General features: G+C 25.9%; 1 non-coding gene across 1 annotated transcript; it reads left to right on the top strand.

The window, feature by feature from the left end:
* Nucleotides 1–1,462: 1,462 nt before the first annotated feature.
* On the top strand, nucleotides 1,463–1,534 carry TRNAW-CCA (transfer RNA tryptophan (anticodon CCA)). The gene has a single exon. It is a non-coding gene; the product is annotated as a tRNA-Trp (tRNA).
* The last annotated feature ends 9,210 nt before the right edge of the window (nucleotides 1,535–10,744 follow it).

Raw genomic sequence — 10,744 nt, forward strand, 5'->3', positions numbered from 1 at the left:
GATGCCAAGGGTAGCGAAAGCATATTCACAAAAAATAATATTGAAAAAACACTTTTATATAAGTTTTATGATGTAGAAGATGCATTGAGGAAAGCTGTAAGAATGCAATGTGTGAAAAGAGCATACAGCAAATCTGCAATATAGAGCAATCTAAAGTTTTGCGCGTGAAAACACGAAAAGTTAATCATAAAATCAGTCTTACAATAAATATATATAACTATATCCTCTTTTAGATAAAATTTATGAATACCCAGATAGGAAAGGTAAAAAAAATACACTTCATGTATTGAATCGATTTTTACAAGGCTATTTTTCTAAAAAGGATAGATTCATATTTTTATATAAAATATACCAAAATAGGTCTGGAATAAAAAATTTTGATTAATAATTTGAATTTTCTAATATTATTCTATACTAAAATGATAACGCATGATTACATAGACTTTTCCCCCTTTAAATGCTGTTTAACCATAATTTTAATGATGAAATATGTTTTTTTTATTTGGTTAAGGATTTATTGTTTGTTATAATATTCATAAAATATGAAATAATTCTCTAAAAAAGACTATATTTAGGATATTTAGATTATATATAAAAAAATAGATTCTAGTATTCCTTATATTTTGGTTTTCTAGTGTTGATTCACGGATTGTTTTCTGAGTACTCATTATATTATGTTTTTTTCTTCCCAAAATACGATATGGAAAAATATTGGGTCAAATGATAAGTTTAAATATATATTACATCAATATATATTATCTATACACAATTATATAATTTATGGTTTATTTTTAGTATTATACTTTAAAATATTTTTTCATTAATCTTAAGCTGATTAGTTTTCCGTGAGAACTATTTACCTCCACTTTTGGATTTCTCTTCGTCTACTCTCACGAGGCTTATTAGTTCTGAATTTACCCTTAATCATATAGTTTGAATATATGAATTAGTTTTGTTTGGAACTTCGAGTTCTTTTAAATACTTTTTATGAAACTTTTACATTTATAGCATTTTAACTTAAAACATTCAACAGCTCATATTATCTATATTTTTCACCCCATTATATAAATCATATTTAATGAAAACAAAATGCAAATGGAATAAATAATATAAATCATCTTATCTGCACTATATCAAGATATTTCAATGGTGATTTTTGAAGTTTCTCTTGGTCAATAAGAGAGAAGTTGTCACTATTATATATCAAAATATTGTTTTAACACTAAACGGTGCTTAAATTCACGTTTCCAGGATTATCCCATATGGGAGTAAAATATTTAGTATAATTTGTTAATATATATTATTTTGATTTGATTGGGGCTTGGTGACTTTTAATAATATCAATTTCTTAATATTCAAAACTAAATGCCTGTAATCTAACTTTTAATGGGTTTTTGCTTTTTTTAAATCTAGATCTGATCTAGTGTATACAGGTTATTATTATTATCTGGTCATTCAAATAGACCGGGTGGCGCAACGGTAGCGCTTTCGACTCCAGATCGAATGGTTGTGGGTTCGATTCCTGCCCCGGTCAATTTTGACTTTATCTTATTACTTTTAATAACAACCTCTCGATTATGTTGATCACTAAATTTTTTTAAGTTAACCCAAGTTCTATCGGCATTTCCATACCAGATTTATATAGATGTTGTTTATATCTTATCTAAAGCCCATCAAAAATTATTTTAACTTCAAAACAAAAGAACATAAATTTGAATTTTACTCGTAAGTTTTATTATGTATATTTAACTCAATGGAAATAATAAATCTATTGTCTTATTTCATTGATTTAAAATGTGATTTAGAGAAATATCAGCTATATCTGTCATAAAAGCATTTAAATTAGTTTGATTGGTTCTGAACAAGACTCAACACCTTACCCGCAATAGTATGCTTTAGATCAGCTTTCAAATATATTAATTGAATCCGTTAATTTTTATTTCTAACGGTAAATATTTTCCTTTTAAATATTCTAACATCTACATATGCTCATGTTTATAACCAGCATAAAAATTTAAATGATCAAAAAATATCTCTTTAATATATAAGCTCTGATTCGAAAAAAAATGTAGACTAAATTTTAAGTGATAAAAGGGTAATACAAAAAAAAGCTTGTTTATGTAATAAAATATCTTATAATTTGTGCAGAGGCATTTAAATTTTGAACTAGAGAGAAGAAATTGCCTTTGTAAACCATAAATAAATAAACCAGAAATTACTTAAATTTATTCCTTGATGTATATGTTTTATTTTTTTAAAACTAGTACCATATATTTTGAAATCGTTTATTTTAGTGAACCTAAAATGATCATTCTGGTAAGCCTTCCCCTACTCAAATATAATACTAGTAATATGCACAACATCAAAAATAGAAAAAAATCATTATACTATGGTTTTTATAACAAAAAATTGAAGAAAGCATGATAAAAAAATGAGTTTAATTATAACACATTTTTTTATTGCGACGATTTTGAAGATTTAATTTCTGAATAAAGTGCAAATAATGAAAACGAAAAAACGTTCTAAAGACGCTTTATAAAGAAAAAATATTATTTTTTTTGTATTTTATTGAAGATCTAAATCAAAATATTTGATTTTTTCATAGAAACACAAATAAAGAAACCCAAAAAACGATTGATTGATCCATAGATGTTTTACGAAGTCTATGTTACGGTGTAAAAAGATCATCCGAATCATTATAACTTTATGTTGGAACAATAAAAAAGTTAAAATTATTTTTATCGCTCAAGGCATTTCTTTTAATTCTTTTTAATAAAGCCGTGTTCAATTCTATCAATGATACTAAACCAAAAATAACGAATAAAGCCTTAAAAAAACAAAAAATTTTATCTAAAACCAGTTCAAACTGCATCTCGTTATATATCATGCATCACGGTTAAGTATTTACTCGACTGGCCATTTTTAGAATAATTTTTAAGGCAATATTTTATTATTTTGATAAAAGAATGTATTTTTCAGCACCATCAATTTATTATTTAAAGAAGATCTTGTTAAGTCAACTAATCTAAACGCTCATAAAAATTTATTTTTCAATTTTACTTCCCAAAAATCCCATTATATAAAATTTTTATAAATCTTTCACCGTCGCTAACACTATAACAATAATAAAGGGTTCCATAATAATGCCCCTGTTTTTATATTATCATGAACTAACTACCAAAATAATTTATGTTAAAGCTCCATATTTTAATTATTGAGTTAACCGAATTCGCATAAAAAGCAAAAAGACGGTCTTTTTACTTTTTATATTATTATTGAATATTTTTTTAGTTGCGTGGGCGTATAAATATTTCTTCAGCGATAAATTTACAATAAAGGTCAATGTAATTTTTTTACCACACCATTCGGGTCATCATCTCTAGGAAACGTCCCCCATATACCAATAATGTCTTTTATTACTTTCACTTGTGTTCGGTAATAAAATCGAATTGTTTCACCGCCACAAACAAGTGAAAATTATAAGCTGAAAATATTCTCTTACTATGTACCGCCTATTAATTTTTGTTGCATCCCTTGCCGTTAGGTGGTACTAATTACAAGTTTGGTAATTCAACGATTCTCTTGCGTGTCGAGAATCCATACTTTAAATAATTTAAATTCATTTTATACGGCGAATATTTACACACTGCTCGACCATATACACTCTACAAATTCTCAAACATCATAGGCAATCCCCTGAAATTTTAAAAAGGCGAAGACGATATTTCAAAAAAGATTTTTATTCGAACAAAGATAAAACCTTAACGTATTTTTTTAATATGAATTGCGCCTTTAAGTAAATCATCATAGTATTTATGTTTCAATTTATTTTCTATAATATTCTACCGTTCGATAAATATTTTCAATCAAAGATCTACAAAAAAATACATTTTCTATTGTTCATCATGCAAGATTTTACCATAATTTAATAGTAGTTTGGTTTGTATATCTTTTATATTGTCGATGCTAAAATGAAAAAAATTCCTACAAATGTATAGGTATTTTTCATAGAAAAATATGGAACTATATTTGTTTCGATTATTCAAAGATATAGTGGTGCAAAATAATTGAATATTAAATTTTTAGCTTCTTATGCCTTATCAGTTTATTGTATGAATACTAACTTCTAAGATATTTGTAATATTATGTAGTGCTGATCAATAATAGTTTTTATGTCTAGAACTTGCTCTTTTCACGATGATTTTTTCGTAGAATTATCGCTTTTATATTTTTATAGTACAAACGAAGAATAAATCAAATTATCTTGTGTATTTTTTGCTGTATAAATTTCCATTAATTTTGAACTGAAATTCGCAAATAATAATCCACAGATTATCCAAAAATAATAATAATCAAATTCACATCATAGTGTAAAAACATGGTTTGGGTGTAGATAATATTATTCATAATCTATTTCAAAATTTAAGTATCTATTTTTAAAATATCTAAACAATATACTTTTTGAAGATACAAAATTAATCATAAATTTTGCATATAAATAAAAATAATGGTGTGCGAGTCGAATAGAAGTCTATTTCGAATATATAAACATTAAACATAAATAAATGATAATATTTGGAAAGATCTTATTTGATGATATTATACATTCCGAAATAGAAATTTAATCTGAATTTTTTCGTATAATTTAATATGATATTTTTGCTGCATGATCAATAAAAAGGGCTCCTAATTTATATAAAAAAATTATGATCAATTAAATATTCATTTTCAAGCTCTTGACCCGATATAGCGTTTTATATCGATTATCGCTTGATAAGAATCAATAAATTAAACCTAATTTACTACACTTTTTTTAGAAATAACCGGATTTTTAACATTTTTTCTCTGATATATTGGTATATAAAGATGTTAACAGATACAGATTCGATTATTATGATGCAATTATGCTATTAAGATCATATTTAAATAAAAGATTGAATCTGACGTATTTAAAATGCTACAAAATAGTTTTTATTCTAAACTAATCAATATAAATGCAAATAAACTTAATATTCCCCCATATATTTTTCATTTTGTATATTGATATATCATATCGGCTAATCTACTTACTCTTATAGTACAGATCTTCTATACTATTTAAGTGAAATTTAACACAAAGAAAATATGTTCTGATGCAACATATATCGACATTTGATGACAGTTTTTGATTTATTGATAATCAATTTTGTAAAAGGGGTTTTCTTCGTTCGCTGTCAAAAACAACCTATAAAAAAAACGTAGAAATATATAATACCGAATCAAGAAGTGTTCTTATGATGAACAAAGAGACGAAAACATTAATTTTTTTTCTTTTTATAGGAATTTCAGTGGCTTTTTTAGAATATTTTTATGATTTTACACTTAAATTTGATACTTCAAGGGGTGGATCTGGGGGTGATGCAGATTTAGAGACCAGAGTTAAGATTTTAGAAACGCAAGTAGGATTGCTTAGCAATATTTTATCCGCTAAATTAAACTGTAACAAAGATAGTGGGAAAGAAGAGACAGATAAGAAAAAGGAAGGTGAAGATGATAACGAAGATGATAAAAGTGGAAAGACTCCACAGGAGCCAAAAGATGATAAAAGCACAGCCAAAACATAAACTCAGATCCTACCTTAGAATATAGCTCAGATGAAAATTGCAATAAAGCAAAATATATTTTTAAAAGAAATTTGCCGATACCATTTGTATTTATTATATTTGTGACTTCCAAAAATTTATAGTATATAAGTAAATGAAGGCGTTTCTATATTTTTAAATGATACTTGCATTTATTATAGCTGATCATTGATATTTTATATTCTATTTGTAAATTTAGGCGAATCTAAATCACCCTTTTGATTTTTATATTTTTCTCTTACATTATTTCTATTGTTATCTTCTTGCTCATCATAATACATCCAAAGCCCAAGAATTATTTTTGAGGGATAAATTTTTTTGTGCATAAGTATGTCCATTATTTTATATGAATGGGAAAACATTTTTTTCAAATCTGCAGCATCTAGCTTTGTATTCCCGATAAAAGATTTATCAACGGGGTCTTTAATACATATAGAATGGCCAGTTTCGTTTTTTTCTCTAAAAACGGCGGATTCTTCAAAGGCCAAACAAATGTTTGCATATTTAAATATTAAACCATAAAATTGGAAAAAATCCATCATAAATGGACCGATATTTTTGAAAATATCTATTTGATCTTTTTGAACTACCGGATGCTGCATTCCGAAATGTAATAGCCAATAAAATAACGTATATTCTGAAATACCGCCGTAAACTGAGCTATCGAGTTTTCTTATATAGAAATATTGTGTAAACAATGGATATATTTCTCTAATAAAAGGGTATTCCTCAATCTTTTGCATTATATAATTCCTCTTTTTGATAAAACAACTTCTTGCAATCGTAATATCAAATTTGAATCCAAATTGCGAATCTATAAATTTAATATGTGGCTGATTGTCTTTACTCATATAAACGATACTTTCTTTTTTTATAAAGTCGGAATTACTAAATATCCCTAAAATAGTTTTCATACTTTCTGCATTTTTTCTCGATTCTTTTCTTCTTTTTATGCTTAAATTTTCGAATTCCATTGGTTTCTTTATGAGAACCAGGCTTATTGAACTTGTTGAAAGAAAAAGATTTTTTTGAAAAAATGGTGTTGAATATACGTCAAATTTGGGTTGACCTTTATCTATAATGTTTTTAAAGAAATCTACAATCATCCCTTTTGCTTTTTTGAACAATTTAACTCTTATATCTTTCTCTTCAGGAAAGTAATTCAATCTGTTTTTTAACTTGACTAATTCATAGGTTAATCGTTCTGGATTTCTTTTAATAACTACTTTAATTCCTGTTTCAAGGAATTTTGTAACATCTGCAGATTCATTATTCTTATTTTTTTTGTTTTTATCGAGAAGTTGTATATTTTTGATTGGTTTTATATTCATCAATTATTTAGGGGCCTAATTAATAAATCAATAATACATTGTTGTTTACAATTGTTAGGTATGATTAAAAAGTTACACTCTTAGATTTATATCTTTATATTATAGTTTCATAAATATAGATCTTAAATATTCAAAAGACATTATATCCGCAAAAAAATTTATTTCTCTTTGTGAAAATGCAAACATAACATAAGAAGCAAATTTTGTATGATGTAAATATTCTATCTAAAATCTTCAAAGTTAATTATTAGATGTTTGAATTCTTCTCACGCTAGAAAAGGTCAAATTACTAATCAAATAACCAATACTGCTCGCTGCAAGAGATACAGCAAGCACTGGTGAGCCAACTCACCTATTAGAAATTTTCAGCTTTAAGTATACACTTTATTGCGGTCCTTAAACAGCTTGACACAATTTCCAAACACAAGTGCAAGTAATCAAAACCATAATTAACACGATAGAGTGCTTTAAACGCGCAGAACTAGTTGATGTGGTCATATTTGGCCATCAATATTTTCTAGAAACATTCAGTTTAGTTAAAAATAAATCTTTTTACGTTTTTCTTCATTATTTTACATCAATGTTCATCTGCATTCTAATTGATTTAATATCAGGACTTTTAAAAAATGACGTATTTTTTTACACAGGTTATTCCATATTTCTTAAATTTATTTGGTTTTAATAAGATATTCCTTCGTTAGATAAAATCTTATGAGTTTGATCAAATTTGCTTAAAAAACTATATGCTATCTCTAAATTTTTATTAATTGTGTAATTGAAGGCTGTAACTTTGGTCTAAGTGTGTTATACAATGTTTAACCAAGAAAAAACCAATAAATATCAAGTTATATTTTCGTGTTGTGGGTATATATAAGCTGTTCAAAGCTAAAATGGCGTTTTAAAAAAAATTTATTGTGAACGAGCTCAAATGAACGCAAAATATGGATTTTATAGCATGATAATGGTAACTTTGTGTTCAAAATGAAGATCAAAAATACCTTAATGAGATATATTTACGTAATAATATAAGTTTTCAGATTTAAAAGTAAAAATAATTTTTTTATTCATATAATGATATAAAATAATTTGTTATCTAACTAGTATGCCGCAAATAAATGATAAAGATATAAAATATTACATTATAGGTTATAAATACATCTAATCCTTGATAATCTATGTTATTTCCTCAAATCTAAAAATATTCATGTTTTTATTATTAAAAGCTGATGGTTATTGCACCATAACAAGATTAAAAAGATTTTTTAACGTTTTTTATTCAACCAGAAAATCCAAAGATTCTATGAGAGATCAATTTTTTTCGAAAAATGCCAGAAATTACTCAAGTATATTATAAAGGTATTCAAAATTAAAGGTTTTATTTTTGGCAATAAACTAGATAGTTTTTTATCATCATAAGCACCATAATTCTTTTTTGTTATACGATTTTAAAAATTAGATAAGTTAATTAAAAATACGCACAACTATAAAAGTTATTCTGAATGTTATCATCAAGCACTGTGTTAGCTTAACTCGCAGAATTGGAAGATAGCTGATTCAAAGATTAAATTCATGCAACAACAATACGAAGTAACCATGAGAATCCAAAGGTCTATTTAAAAAATACATAATGCTCGGGGGTTGGACTGTTAATTTATTGAAAAGAATTATATGCAGAAGATTAGTACGATTACATCGAATGCATAATTATTATAATATTTTTTTTGATAATTATTTGCTGTAACTAAAAGATCAGTTTATTATATATGAATCGACGGTGTGGATATAAAATATACTTAATATATTGAAGCGAAAATACATAATATAAAAATTTCAATCCGCTGTTAAAAATACAAATATTGTTGAGAAATCGAAAAATTAAATGTATGAAACATTGAGATATAATATTGTTTTCTGGTGAGAAGCACCAAACTTTGACAAAAGCAGCCTATTTTTTTTGATAAATATAAAAATGAAGATTATTTTCGACTGAGCATTGTGATTGTAAAAATCTAAAAAATATAGTATTAGGTATTCCAAGATAAATTCACTGCTTTTAAGGCATCAACTTGATAATTAAACGATCAGTTATTCCTAAAAACATTTAAAGATGCTGTGTGGTTTAAAAGTGTTTAAATTGAAACGTATTGTAATAGTGACATGAATCCACTTATTTGATCCATTATGTATATTTTTTATAAAAATAGGGGTATAACTAGTGAGTAAAACAAAGATATCTATTGAATGAATCTGTATTTTACAAAAAAACCCATAAAGATTATGTTAATATTGTATTTGTACAGCATAGTTAGTTAAATTTCTTATAATATCTTATATTTTAACATTTGAAAAAAAAAACAATATTGTAAACTAAGATTTCCCGTGCCTGGGCGGCTTCGAATATTTTAAAATTATTCATAGAAGGGATATAGTTTATTATCGTTAAAAAAAATTGAAGTAAAATTATTTTACTCGTTTAGATTCAAAGTTTAATTATATCTCAATATTTTAAAAAATCACAAATTATGAAAAAAATGCATCTAGCTTTTTTACTCGTTTCTTCCTTAAATATCTCCTCTATTTGTAAAATTATAAATGAAATTGGTTCAAAATGATCAACTTGGAGGCTTGAAAAGCAAATTTCAATTATGAAGGATTTTTAACTTGAGATTAGCCACAAAAAAATCAGATCCAACCAGATGCAGCTGCCCTGTTTGCTCGACATAATCCGATTGAAAAAGTAACAAAAACACCGTGTATTCTTTTGTTAACGGTGCATGGTTTATATTTTGTATAACAGCAAATGATTTTTTCTATTAAGTAATCTTATTTGTATATGAATTCAGGGTATAAGATCGATCTATAATTACAACAAATTTGGTTTGTATTGTAGCTGAAATTCATCAAAAAACTTTGATTTGACGTATTTAAACATAATCGTGACTACTTTCTCTTATCGGGTGAACTTTTGATTATTTAAATGATTACGGGAGAAAATTTGTGGGTCCAGGGGTGCATTGTACAGATGTATGAGACGATGATAAACTGCAAATTTATAATAGCAGGGATATTTTGATACATCCCAAACAGATATGCATCCATAATATTATTCAATTGAGTTGGGGTCATCACTCGTTCCAGAGCTAAGTAATCTAGAGAATTAAGAAAAAAAACTTTAATGTTAGTAGTGTAAAAAAGAATATATACATCTCTGTATTTCATACGGCTGAGTAATATGATCCGTTAACTTATTAATTGAAGGTATAATCACAGTCAAGACGAATATAATATAGTTGTAAGAAAAATTTTTGGTGAGTATACAAAAAAATCTGGTTAATTTAATAAAGAACTTAAAATAATGTTTAATTTACAAATATACCTTTAAGAGGTATGATTTAGCGTGCGATATCTTGCATGATCAAATCCGACGAATTCACTGATTATTGATAATTTATACTCAATCCCATAGAAATATTAGATTCGAATTTAGCTTTGGTTGTTACCTGATCGATTTCCGTATTTTTTCGATCTTAATTCTCAGTATCATCTTTTAATGATATTATATATGTGGAAATATGATGTTAATCATATTCATACAGAGTTATATTGAATTCTTATTCAGTTCTCAATTTTGTTAAAATTGTATTGTATCCAGTAATTATTTTTCCTTGTTTAATCTTTTTTTGTTTTTAAATTTATAATAGGATTGCTTTTGACAAATATATTTTTTTGTAATATTAAAACTATTAGATATGGTGTAATAAATATAATTCCAAATAGCAAAAAAGCTATATA

Source organism: Rhyacophila brunnea, unplaced genomic scaffold, assembly GCF_057557595.1.
Source record: "Rhyacophila brunnea isolate RB1 unplaced genomic scaffold, BYU_Rbru_1.0 scaffold_51, whole genome shotgun sequence".
In the NCBI taxonomy this organism is placed as follows: Eukaryota; Metazoa; Arthropoda; class Insecta; order Trichoptera; family Rhyacophilidae; genus Rhyacophila; species Rhyacophila brunnea.